Below are 14356 nucleotides of genomic sequence, written 5' to 3' on the forward strand. Positions count from 1 at the left end.
ATTTTCATGTAACCTGGATATCGAAGATACAGTACACAAAAACAAAACATTGGCTAATAAAATGTTACTTATCAAAGTTAGAGGGAATATAACTTTGGGATATAGTAATGGCGGCTGAATTGGCCCTCAGAATAACTGAGACCTTAAATGTTTATATTACAAAGACTGGCTAGATGTTAGTGAGACACAAGCTAGTGAAAGGAAGCAAAGAAACAGGGGATATGTAAAAGAAATTAAGATCAGGGATTAAAAACTGAGACCACTGGACATGGTGGCACATACCTATAACTTGGGAGGGTGAGACAGGAAAATCACTGAGAGTTCAAAGCCAACCTGGGCTACATAAGGAAGTTTAAGAGCAGCCTGCACTACATAGTGAGGCCCTGTCTCCAAAAACAGAAAAAAAAAAAGAAAAAAAAAGCTGGGGAGACAGCTTGGTGGTCTATGCTTGCCTGGCAAGCATAAGGACCCAGGTTCAATCCCTGATACCACATGCCATGCTAACCCCAGAACCTGGCACGCAGTGCTCAGGAGGCTGAGACAGGAGGATCACTATGAGTCCGAGCTGCATAGTGAGACCCTGTACCAAATACATAAATAAAAGATTAAGAAATGTAGATAGATAGATAGGTAGATAGATAACTTATAGATCTTTGGCTCCAAAATAAATATAAAACCTGATTTACAATCATTTTGTAAAAAAAAAAAAAAAGTCAATCAGTTCTTTAAATATTTTGCACGAAAACTCAGAAAAGATGGCTTTATAGGAAAATTTTATCATATATACAAATTACATATAATTCTAATCTCATATATCATGTGTTCCCTAGAAATAAAAACAAAGAAATAGAAATAAAAACAAAGAACATACAAACTCAATAAATAAAAATTCTAGAAAAAAATTCTAAAAATCCAAAGTCAAACAAATAAATAAATAAAAATCCAAAGTCATTACACTTAAAAACATATATACAATGACCAATTCATTTCAGAATTTAACATTGTTTTCATATTAATGAATATATTCATTCAGGTCACATTAGTAGAATAAAAGAAACACTTTGTGCCACAGAAAAAACAGGCACACACATCTGTAACCATAGCATACAAGAAGTCTGAAGAAGAAAAATCTCAAGTTCAAGGCCATCCTGAGCAATTTAGCAACAATTTAGTGAGACCATGTCACCAAATAAGCCTGGTGTGATTCCAACACTACAAAAACCATCTCTTCCTTTCTTTCCTCCTCCTCTTCCTCTGCCTTACCCTCTCCTCCTCAGCTTTCCCTTCCCCTCTCTTTATTTTGAGAGGGTCTTATAAGTAACTCAGTTGCAAAGCCTAGGGTTGAGCCTTCAGTCCCCATGCCTCAGCCTCCAGCCTGCTGCATGAGATCACCTGCGTGTGCAAAGAAAACTTTGAAGCAAACATACTACTTAATTATAAATAGCAAAAGCAATTCATTCTGTTCTATTTATTTGAGACAGGGTCTCGCTATGTAGTACATGCTGGACTTAAATGCATTTATGTAGCCCAGACTGGCTGGCCTCAAACAGGGTGACCCTCATGCCTCAGCCTCCCAAGTGCTGGGATTATACACATGTGCAACCACACCAGGATAAAAGAAATTCATTTTAAATTAGACCAATGAACTATAATGTCTACAGTAACAGTTCTATTAGAGCTGATGGACAAAAATTAAAGAAAAATAGTAAATTAATCAAAATTGTAGGAGACAAAATAAAAATCAACTATAAATCAAATTTTATATGCTAACAAATAACCAAATAATGGAGTCTGACAGGATCTGTGGAACCATGAGATTTCAGCGAGTTTGTGTGGAAGCAGTGGGGAAAGCTGTGCCTGCGCCCTTCTCAGTGTCACAGGTGGCAGATACCGTGACCCCTTTAGGAGGGAGAGCCTTCCCTCCCCTTCTCAGCTAGCTTGCATCACTTCCTGATGCTTCACCTCAACGCTCCGTCTAGGGTCTGTTCATAGACTCAGATAAAATGGACCCAATCATGAAGGCCCCATCATCCATCTCTTTAGGGTCTCATTTCCCTCTGAGGCACTCACAGCTTTTTACCAACTCCAAGGGAGACTTCCTTGAGTGTTCTGGTTTACTAAAAAGGAAAAGGAAGGAGAGAGGTCGCTAATTACTGACTGCCAGTTAGTGAATCCTCTCACATAACTGAGAAGTGAGATCAATTTGGTCAAGGGTCAATCAAGATAAATTATGAAATTTAAGAAAATGTAAAACTGTCTATATATATTGTACAGCATCAAAATATCTGAACAGTTTTCAGTAAGTACCACAAACTCAGGATTTCACACCACAAAGTTATCGTCTTGGGGACTGCTCCCTTTAGAGGCGCTCTGTGTGTGCAGCTCCTTGAGGGCATCTGTGTCCCCTTAGTTCCTGTCTTTACAGTAGCGAGGCATCTTCTCTCCTGACACCTTCTACCTTCATTTGAGAAGGTCTTTTGTGATTATACTGGCTCCACCCAGATCTTAGGATAACCTCACATTCTCAAAAGCTTCTGGAGAGTTCCTTTTGAATGTAAGGCAACACACTCTGAAGGTGTGGAGATCAGGATGATGAATTTATGGGGCACTATTCTATCTCCCATATCATACTCAGTATTGTCCCTACTGACCTAATCAGAAAACTCTTCCTACGATGGTGTCAGGTTCCTGCTAGTATGAAGCCTAGCTTGGCCTCAAATTCACAGCAATCTTCTTGCCTCTGCCTCCTGAATGCTGAGATCACAGGTATGCACCACCACACCCGGCTCAAGATTATAAATTTTTGGTTGAAAGCTCAAATTTATCACTGGCAAATAACAATGTCAGTTGCTTTTCTGAGATGATGAGTTTCCTTCATTGGTGTCCAATAGAATACCTGCTAAGTAGCTGTTTGAATCCTAAAATATCAGTGCAGATAGTAAAATGGGGTTCCCTGGGAATTCAAGGGTACAAACTAAAAATATTATTTTCCTGCCCCATCAAAGGCATTATAAAATAAACTGAGAATGAGTGCTCTCAGCAGCTCAAAAAATGTTTTCTAATACAAGCTACTACACTAAGTTCAAAGATCCCAGTGATTTTTCAGCCAGTGCTTTTGTACAGGATTCAGAGCAAGTACCAACAGGCTGAAAGTTACAGTGAGTACAATTATGAGTGCAGTTTTAACATCAGTGCCCAGGAAAGACCTCGAACAACAAACTCCCCGCTTACCCTACCAGGAAACAATGGAGTACAATTTGAATGTTGCTTTTTTTAGAGAAAAAAAAAAATCTGCCAGCAGGTGGCAGCAGGTTCAGCAGCATTTTCCAGTTTACACTGAACAATCCGATCTTGTCCTAAGTTACAGGTGTGTATCACTGCCTTGGCTAGGTTTAGAGTTTAATAAACATGTCCTTTTTTTTTTTTCATTTCATTATAGGAGAAAGATAATGAATATTGGCCATATGACTAAGGAGAAGCCCTTTATATCACTTAATTTATTTAATGTATTTATTTGTATTTTAGGAACAGGTCTACGTGGTCTAGAGGGTCTCACTACTAGACTGGACTTGTAGTGATTCTCCTGTTTACAGCCTCCCAAGTGCTGGGATTACAGGTGCACGCCAAAAACTCAGTCTCAATTGCCCTCTCAGCGCCCCCTGGGGGGGGCGGGGCCAGCACAGCAGGCCTGGGGATTGAACTCCTGGCCACTGTGCCTGCTGCCAGGCACTTTAATCCACTGAGCTATTTGGCCGCCATATATATCACTTAATTTATTAAGTTCACCTGTTTTTGTTCTTCTTTTTTTTTTTTTTAAACAGAGGAATGAATTTTATTTATTTTTTAAAAGTTACATTATTTGTTATATAGGTTTTTAAAATTTTTATTTATTTGTGCGTGTGTGTGTGTGGCCAGCTCAGCCCACCAGGGGGCGGGGCTGGCCAGCATGTGGTGCTGGGGGATTGAACTGCGGTCCCTGTGCTTTGCTAAGCTTGTTCTAGGTAGGTGCTTTAGACCACTGAGCCATCTCACCAGCCCTTTGTTCTTGTTCTTAATGAAGAATTCTTTCAGTTCTCTGATCCAAGCAATAGTTAGTAAAGGAATACATGTTAAACTACCCCCAATCATGAGTTGACCCCCACAGCTATGGGACCACCAGGCTCCAAAGCTTCAATCTTAAGAGTTCAGCCATCCGATGAAACTCACATTTACAAACTCCTACTTCTAGCTATGCTGAGGTGGAGTCTCAGCATAGACTTAATTCTTTGGCTTTAAACTAACTCATAGCATATATATTCTGGGCAACTGCTAAGAACTCCCCACCAATCCCAGACACAAACCTTGCCAACTCCACCAACCTAAAAACATTAATATTACACCCAGAGCAAAAACAACCTGAGTGATGCACACAAAGCAGCTGAAAATAATTGTGGCCCATTGTATTCAAATACTCGGTCTTATGGCCTATCTCTAGATGTCACCTCAAAAACTCACGCAGTCATAGGTGGGGCTTTACAGAGACAACTAGTCTGGGTGTGTGATGCTGGGATTTACTCACAGCACAATGGTAGGACAAGGCTGCTCCTCACGGGGATAGAATATAAGGGGCTGTTGCACTTGTTGCCCACTGCCTTCTGCCCGCCATGGGCCTTCTCCTCTGCAACGCACCTGCCATGCCACCCTGCCTTTGAGCCAGCCAACTGTGAACGGAAACCTCGACCAACCGTGAGCTAAATAAACCTTTGCTCTCTCAAAAGGCGGACATCAGGTATTTTTCCCAGCAATGAAAAAAGTAACTAAGACACTCATCCTATCAAAAATCCGGTAAAGAAACACTAAGCTACATGAAGCCAAGAACACCAGTAATACAGCAGTGTGGATTTTGTGGCATTCACCTGCATATCTGCGTTAACCTGACTCTTGCAGGCAGCAGGAGGATCATAACAAAAATAGCTACCAAAGCCAAATCATGCACAGCAGCAGCAGCACCAAAAGCTGGGGTGCTAGGTGGGTGCGGTAGCAGAAGATTGGAGATACCCAGGGGCCATGGGGGTCCGCTGCAGGCCTCCTTAAGGCCCCATGCCAGCAGCCCACTTACCTCCTCATCCTCCTGTTCCAGCAGCCTCAGTAGACAGGGTAAAAATCCAGGGAACATGGTAAGTCTCAAAAAACTAAAATTAAAACAGCAAGACAAAGAGGAACACATCTGTGACCCTAGCACTTGGGGGCTGAGGCAGGAGGATCGCCACAATTCAAGGCTAGCCTGGACTACATAGCAAGACCCTGTCTCAAAAAATCTCAAGGGGGGGTGCCAGGGAGATGGCTCAGTGGAGTAAGTGCTTCCTGGCAAGCACAAAGGCAAGAGTTCAAACCCTGATTCCACAAAAAAATAAATACATAAAATTAAAAAAAAAAAATCTCAAGGGGCTGGGGAAATAGCTCAGTAGAATAAGCACTTCCCTGGCAAGCACAAGGGCCCAAGTTCAATCCCCAGTTCCGTAAATAAATAAATAAATAAATAAAATCTCAAAAATAACCACAAAAATTGCCGGGTGTTGTGGTGCACTCCTGAATACCAGGCTGAGGCAGGAGAATCACTGAGTCCAAGGCCAGCCTAAGATACATAGTGAGCTTCAAGGCAGCCTGAACTGCACAGTGAGATTGTCTCAAAAAAAGAATGTAAATAAGATCCCTCTCTACATCGCTAATGGGAATATAAAATCATGCAAGTCCTTTAGCAAACAATCTTTTTTGAATTTTAGGACGGGGTCTATGGGGTCTACAGGGTCTGACTGAGTAGATCATACTGATAGTGATCCTCCTGTTTACAGCCTCCCAAGTGCTGGGATTACAGGCACGAGCCACCATGCCCAGTCCCAATGGAGGTCCCAGTGTGCCCCAGGAGCAGGGCCAGCACAGCAGGCCTGGGGATTGAACTCCCGGCTTTTGCATCTGCCTAAGCAAGCACTTTAATCCGCTGAGCTATTTGGCAGGCCCTCAAACAATCTATTCCTCAAAATTATAACTCAAAAAAATTTATCCCGGGGCTGGTGAGATGGCTCAGTGGTCTAAAGCACCTACTTAGAACAAGCTTAGCAAGGCACGGGGACCACGGTTCAATCCCCCAGCACCACATGCCAGCCAGCCCCGCCCCCTGGTGGGCTGAGCTGGCCACACACACAAAATAAATAAATAAAATAAATAAATAAATATTAAAAAAAAAATTTATCCCTAGTAAACACCTTTGTAAAAAAAATTTTCCACCCAAAAACTGTATCTACAAACATTTTACTTGTCTATCCAGAAACAAATTAAGCAGCAGTAGTCAAACAGCCCAAGGTAGCAATCAGTGCAGTAATTCCACAAAAGCTAATGCCCACCTGCTGATTAATTTATAAGCAAACTGGTACACCCATACAATGGGACATTATTTAGCTCTTTATTTAGAATAAAAGACTGGCGCATGGTGTATCCTGGAGGGATCTTTAAAATATTAAGAAGCCAGTAACAGAGTAGCTCTTATTCTATTTATAGGAGACGCTCAGATAAAGGCATAAACTATTGGATCCCTAACAGTACAAATAGGTCTAGTATGAGCCATCAGAAGAGGATAATCATGGTAACTAGTTAGAAAGTTATTGGCCAGGGAAATGGCTCAGTAGAATAAGTGCTTGCCTGGCAAGCACAAAGGCCCGAGTTCAATCCCTGGTTCCACCAAAAAAAAAAAAAAAAAAAAAAGTTACTGATGGCCATCAGATAATTTAATCAGTCCTATTCTTTTACACTGACATAAATAACACTAATAATATGACTGAGATGGCACACTCTAATATATATGCAGCTCAGACTCACAGTGATTCTCCTGTTTTCAGCCTCCTCAGCACTGGGATTACAGGCATGTGCCACCAGGGACCCAGTGCTTGCCTTGCCTAAGCAGGTGCTTAGTCTGCTAAGCTATTTCACCGGCCCTCTACTAAACATTTACCATGATTTACCCACCATAATCCAGTAATAGGTTAGGTTATGTTCCACTCTCAGTGGGAACAGCTCAGTATCTTTTTTACTAACATCATCAGTAACAAAACTGACAAAACCCAGATAACGGAACTCTGAGCCTATCTTTTTATCACATCAGCTACATTTAAGTCAAGCTACATCACCTCAAGATGTGCCAGGAGAAAAAATGCTAACTGATGCAAAAAACAAGTATTTGAAAAAGAACATGGTTGAATCACAACAAGTTGTGTTGAACAATAAAAGCCAATGGCTGTATTTATGCTTCTACTTTTACACTATTTTTTTTTATTTTTTGGGGGGATATCAGGGTCAAACTCAGGACCTCTTAGTTTGCTGCACCACTAAGTTAAACAACTGCCTCCTATGTACCATTCTTTTTTTTTTAACATTGTTAAAAATATTTGATAGTCTCACAAATAAGTCAGCAGACGTTCCACTGTCAGACACGTCTGAGAAGTCAAAGCCCTGTGCCATCCGACTGCTGAACAACTGAGTGACGTCTCATTTCTTATAACAGCCACAGTGCGCACCTTCCGTGTTGGCTGCAATTGATGACTGCTTCCAAATCCAGGTGAGAAAATAGTCCTTTATCCCCCAAAGTAGGCTCGAAACTGTTGGCTCAGGCCTTCCAGGATCTGTACCTCTTTTAAATCCCAGATAGATCACAAAAGGAATAAACCCCCAGCAGATGGCAAACTGGCTGCTGTCGAAGAGCTGCTGCAGCCTCTGCTTAGCCTGTTTGCTAAGCTTCACCATGGTGACAGCCGGGCAGCACAGGGAGACCTCCACAGCAGCACCACGTCGAGAGCCCACCCCTATGTACCATTCTTGACATGACAAATTATACAGACTAGAAACAGATTATGGGTCCAGGCACGGTGGTGCATACCTGTAATCCCAGCACTCAGGAGGCTGAAACAGGAGAATCACTGGTAGTTTGAGGCCAACCTGGGTTACAAAGTGAGTTCAAAGCCAGCTTGCCCTACATGAGACCGTTTCAAAAAGACAAAATAACAAAGCAGATTACTGGTTTCCAGGTACTAGGTACAAGACCTCGTCCTGTAGACCCCATTAGACCTACATGGGATGGTGTAAATCCATGTGAGATTTTGGGCCTTCTGAAATTTACTTCTGCCCCAAGCCTGGTCCCTTCCCCCCACGTTCACCAATGGCCAAGCTAGGCAGTCAATTCTCTTTCCAGGGTTTAATCCACAATTCTCATATCCTCTCAGATGAGGAAGGAGATGCCAATTAATTTGCTGCTTTACACCAAAGGAACTAACCTACTACACAATTTTTCCACAAACTCCAAAAATGAAATACGTATAACTACTTTGAATTTCTATTTAACAGTGAATTTTACTTATTTATTTATTTATTTATTTATTTCGGTGCCGGGATTGAATTCAGGCCTTTGCACTTGCCTGGCAAGCGCTTATTCTACTGAACCATCTTCCTGGCCCCGCCCCCAAAATAATTTTGAGACAGGGTCTTGTTCTGCAATTCAGGCTGGCTTCAAGTCACTAGATACTCCGGCCTGAAAGTCATTCTATAATTTTCCTTTCTTTTTAATTGTAGTGCTACTGATAAAATCCAGGGCCTAATACCCACTAGGTAAAGACCCTGCCCCTGAACTACACCCATTTTATAATTATAAACGAGGAAGGAAAGCATAAATCCAATCAGCACAATGGAATCCATAGCTGATTAATCATCTTAGTGCTCCTGGACTCCTCCCTGGCCCCACCACGCGGTTCTCACCCAAGTCAGTGTGAAGGCCGTAGGTTCAATCCCTTGGTAGAGAAAGAGGAAAGGGAAACGACTACCCAATAAGGGCAAAACAGCTCAGGGAGTAGGGTGGCAGGCCAGGTAGGCTTTGGGCCCCGTGGCACACTCTCTGAAGGCAGGAACCTGACAACCCATATCCAGCACTGAGGCTAAACCTTAGCCAACAGCTAAGAAACCAGCTGGAGTGCAGTTAGACAGAGAACAGGACAGCCCTGTGAATTTATCCACACTGCGGCTCACAGGCAGAGCCATGAGGTATCATCAAATTTCAACCTAGCTAGTCAGGGCTCTGCACCAAGAACTGAGAATATGAACTCATGGCACTCCTGGACTGCAGAAGCCCCATTGCTTTCCTTTCCCAGGTGACCCCAATTCCTCCTTTTGAGGTCAACTCACTGCCATCCCTGCCCAGCTTCCTCCCAGATACACAAGAGAATCGGTTCTCCTGCTGTCCAGGCTTAGGCCTCCTACACAGGGACTCGCTGGCTTTCATCCCTGCCCACTGGACTAGAAGGTTGTCACACCACCCAGAAAAAGGAACCAGAGTTACACAGTAAGAAATTGCAAGAGCTCTGAAATCAGAGCTCAAGCTTCCTTCACAGGCAGATTCCAGAACCTCCAGGCTGTGCAGCCCAAGCAAAGGCAGCACTTGACGACACTTTTGAGATAAGCAAAATGGAAAAATGGATAAACTCTCATCCCACTTACTGGGCAAAATCGAAGAGGTGAACCTTGGAAAGGGTCTTGTTATTTCCTACTGTCTGGAACAGTAGGAGAGCTGAGAGAATGAGAAAGGGGTCACATCTGTTACCTAAAGGCTTCCTCAGAAATGTGCATTTCCAAGCCAGGTTGGCAGCAAACACCTGCAATCCCAGTACTCAGGAGGATCAGGCAGAGGATCACTGGGAGTTCAAGACCAGGGTGGGCTACAGAGTGAGCTCTTGGGCACCCTGAACTGCATATCAAGACCCTGTCTCAAAAGAACAGCAACAAAGAGAGAAATAGGGGGAAACCTTTCCAAGTCTGGGGAGATGGCTCAGTGGCAGAAAGAAAAGGGGGGAGACAGAGAGACACAGACAGACAGACAGACAGACAGACAGACAGACAGACAGACAGACAGAGAGAAGGGGAGGAGGGGAAGGGAGGAGAGGGAGGGAGAGAGGAGAGAGGGAGGGAAGGAGGGAAGGAGAGAGTAAGGGGAAGGGAGCATTTCCATACCTATGCTAGCTCCAGATAGGCAGAAATGGGCCTGACAGAATGGACCATACAAAATATTCCTAAAAGGATTTAAGGGGCTTAAGTGGGGGCTGAGATCTCATACCAAGATAGTTTCAGACAGAGCTGGACAAGATCTCTCAGACTGTATCCCAGACTTAGAGCCTATGACTAAGCAGCATATTCCCTTCAAGACCTACAGCTTCTCTATCTCGGAGATAAACTCTGAGAAGTTACTTTCGCCTAACTCTCCAATGAACAGTTTTCTCTAGTACAAAGTACATTTTAAATATATGTCAGAAAAACACAACTACATCTTACCTTGTGGGGAGAATGAAAGAAAAAATGTTTATATTAAATGTTCAATAAGGGCTGGTGAGATGGCTCAGTGGTCTAAAGCACCTACTGTATAGAACAAGCTTAGCAAAGCACAGGGACCGCGGTTCAATCCCCCAGCACCACATGCCAGCCAGCCCCGCCCCTGGTGGGCTGAGCTGGCCACACACACACACACAAATAAATAAAATTTAAAAAAATTAAATTAAATTAAAAAAAAATAAATGTTCAATAAATAAACCAAATTATCTGGGCATGGTGGTGCATCCCTATAATGACCCACTTGGGAGGTTAACACAGAAGGACCACTGTGAGTTCAAGACCAGCCAGGGGTACACAGCCAGACTCTGTCTCAACCTGCTCCCTCCAAAAGCCCTCCAAATATTTAGTGTAACAGTAATAGCTCTTTGTAAATGGGTACATAACTAGTAAAATAGGTTAATGTTAATTCTCATTCACAAAGAAAGTATAGCAAACAAGGACTCACGCAGCTGTGAAACCTAAAGTATCATATTTATAGGGAGATTAAAAAATATGTGCTAAAAGATAAAACTATATACCATCTGTCCCAAGGGCTTTCCTTTCTAAAGAATCAAAGCTAATTATAGATTAATATACAGGGAAACTTACTACAACAGTGTTGAATAATGAAAACTGTTAATACTCTAAAGGTGCCAGGCATGGTGGCACAGGCCTATAATCCAAGCACTTAGGAGCTGAGGCAAGAGGATCCCTTCAAGTTCCAGAGTTGAGGCCAGCCTGAAATGCATAGTGAAAACCAGTCTCAAAGACACATCCCCCTAAAAAAAAAAACCTAAAGGCCAGGCTTTAACACTGTAAGTCAATTAATTATGGCACAACCACAATACAGATTATATTTTATTTTTTATTTGTATTTTTTTTAATGTGTTTGGTGGGGGCTGGTGAGATGGCTCAGTGGTCTAGAGCACCTACTTGGAACAAGCTTAGCAAAGCACAGGGACCGTGGTTCAATCCCCCAGCACCACATGCCAGCCAGCCCCGCCCCCTGGTGGGCTAAGCTGGCCACACACACACACACACACACACACACACACAAATAAAATTTAATGTGTTTGGTTATACACAGAATTCACAGTTCCATTTCTGCTAATATCTACGCAGCTTGGATTCAGTTATTCTCCTGTTTTCAGCCTCCCCAGCGCTGGGATTCCATGTGTGCACCAACACGCCCTGTGTATGGCCAGCTCAGCATGTGGTGCTGGGTATCAAACCCCAGGCCCTGCGCTTGCCTAAGCAGAACTTAAGACTGCTGGGCTATCCTACTGGCATTATAGATTATATTTTAAACACAATTCAGTAAACTTAAAAGGGTAAAAATCTCCCATCTGATAAAGAGAATGAAGTATGTATCTATACTACAAAGTTTAAACTCGCTTGTTTTCTATATTATAAATAAATCCAATTTTTAACGGGGGAAGTATCTTTAGTCTGGGTTTCTGAGATAGGGTCTCACTGTACAGTACAGATTAGACTTGAACTTGCAGTGATCCTCCTGTCTCAGCCTCTCAGGTGCTGAGATTACAAGGATGTGCCAACAAGCCTAGCAATATACCTCCAGTTTTATACTGGAAATATGATGTGGTAATGTGGATTATGGCTCTTCATAACTTTTTTTAAATATGAAGAACTGAACTCAGGGTGTTGTACATACTGTGTGTTCTAACAGAGATATACCCCAAGTATAAAAAGTTTTTAAAACTTCAGATTAATACTAGTCACTTCACTCCAGAGTACATAGTGCCTCATTAGACTTCTGCAGCAACAATAATAGATGTTAGCAGAAATGGAACTGTGGTTCTACACATAAACCTGCAGAGCTTGGGAACTCTTCACAGAACAGCTACCAAGATCAGCTACAATCACTAAAATCAAAGTTTATATCTTTAGTATAAAACACCAGGAAATTACTCCACCCTAAAAAATAAAGTTGCTCCTTAACTATACTCGGATTTTAAGCAAAATGGACCCTAGTTACTTTACCCCTCCGTGCCTTAAGGGAAAATGCTTATGGGTCACAGTGTCCAGGATGACAGCCAAACTGTACTTGCACTCAGTAAGAATTCACATTTAGAATGAGCCAACACCATACACATTTTGGTCACTGGGACTATATGTAGAAATGCTGGAGGTGAGCACAGGCTTATTTGCCAAACAGAACATCTGGTTTCTATGCCCACACTAACACCCATCACCTGAGTACAAGTGTTTGTGCTGGGGAAAGGAAAAAAAAAAGTATGAAAAGTATATGAGAAAATTAAGGACAGGGGCCGGTGAGATGGCTCAGTGGTCTAAAGAACCTACTTGGAACAAGCTTGGCAAAGCACAGGGACCACGGTTCAATCCCCCAGCACCACATGCCAGCCAGCCCCGCCCCCTGGTGGGCTGAGCTGGCCACACACACACACACACACACACACACACTAAATAAATAAATAAATAAATACATGTGAAAAGAAAGAAAATTAAGGACAAAAATTTATACAAAACAAAGACAACAGTATACAAGGCAGATACCGAGGAGGATACTCTCTATGGGTGAGCAACCAGAAACAATAACTGAATGGCCACAGAAAATTACGTTGTGGAGGGCCAGCCAGACGGCCCAGTGGACGGAAGCACCTGTTTAGGCAGGCACAGCGAGCTGTGCCCGCCCCGCCCCCAGAGCGCACTGAGACAACAAGAGACTGGGGATGGTGTTGCGCACGCCTGTAATCCCAGCGTTTGGAAGGCTGAAAACAGGAGGATCACTACGAGTCTGATCTGTGAAGTGAGACCATGTAGATCCTATGCTAAACATATTAAAAGAAAAAAAAATAAGTTGTGGAAAGATTATTTATTTAGACAGGGTCTCACTATATAGTTAGACTAGCCTTGAACTCATGGCAATTCTCCTGGGGGCCTGCCCGGTAGCTCAGTTCATGGCAATTCTCCTGCCTTAGCCTCCCGAGTGCTGAGATTACAGATGTGCACCACCACAACTAGTTCTTAAATGTTCTTAGAGCCTCTCTTCTTAACAAGATTACAGAACCACTAAATGCATAATGGTCTTGAGATGCATCACATATTTTTTTCTTGTGGTACCAGGAATTGAACTCATGACCTCATGCTTGCCAGACAGGCACTGTGCCACTGGGCTACACTCCTAGCTCTGGAAATATAATTTAATGGTTTCATTGAGAAAAATTAGAATTATCTTCCATAAAAAAGCTGGGAAGGTCCAGTGAGATAGCTCAGCGGACTAAGCACCTGCTTAGGCAAGCACAGGGACCAGGGTTCGATACCCTGTCCTACATGCCGTGCATGCTGGCCCTGCCCCCTGGGGCAAGCTGAGCCGAGAGTCTGAGGAGTCTGGGTGTGATAGTGCAGGCCTGTAACCCCAGCCCTGAGGAGGCTGAAAACAGGAGGATCATTATGAGTCATAGCTGCATACTGAAACACTGTACCAGATACACAAATGAAAAAAAAAAAAAGCTGTGCACTGGGTAATGACCTGTCACAATGATGTGGCACGCTGACTCTGAGGGGGAACAGATGGCTGGTGCCAAGGACAGCAGGACCAGACCAACTTCAGGCCTGCACAGACCCAGCCTGAGGCAGGCCACTCAGCCCTCACCGCCTAAGGGAAGTCTCCATTTCAGCCCCTGGGGACCCTGCCACTCACAATTGTTCTCACTTATTTTGCGGACAGGATAACATAAAAGAAAGAAACTTAAAATAGTTATTTTTTTCCCCTTCAAATATACTCAACATTTTACTGCTACTGGTTTGGAGATCAGAAAGACCCATTAAATATTTTTTTTCAAATGCTTAATATGCTTTTAAAGCCATGTGGAAATTATTATATTAGTAATAATGTACTAAGCATATGGGGCCTTTTAAAAAGAATTAAAGGGAGCTGGTGAGATGGCTCAGTGGTCTAAAGCAACTAATTAGAACAAGCTTAGCAAAGCACAGGGAC

General features: G+C 42.9%; 1 pseudogene; it reads right to left on the reverse strand.

The window, feature by feature from the left end:
• Positions 1-7518: 7518 nt before the first annotated feature.
• Positions 7519-7773, reverse strand: LOC101586659 (annotated as a pseudogene).
• Positions 7774-14356: the final 6583 nt, after the last annotated feature.

Source organism: Octodon degus, unplaced genomic scaffold (assembly GCF_000260255.1).
Source record: "Octodon degus isolate 3935 unplaced genomic scaffold, OctDeg1.0 scaffold00071, whole genome shotgun sequence".
Lineage (NCBI taxonomy): Eukaryota > Metazoa > Chordata > Mammalia > Rodentia > Octodontidae > Octodon > Octodon degus.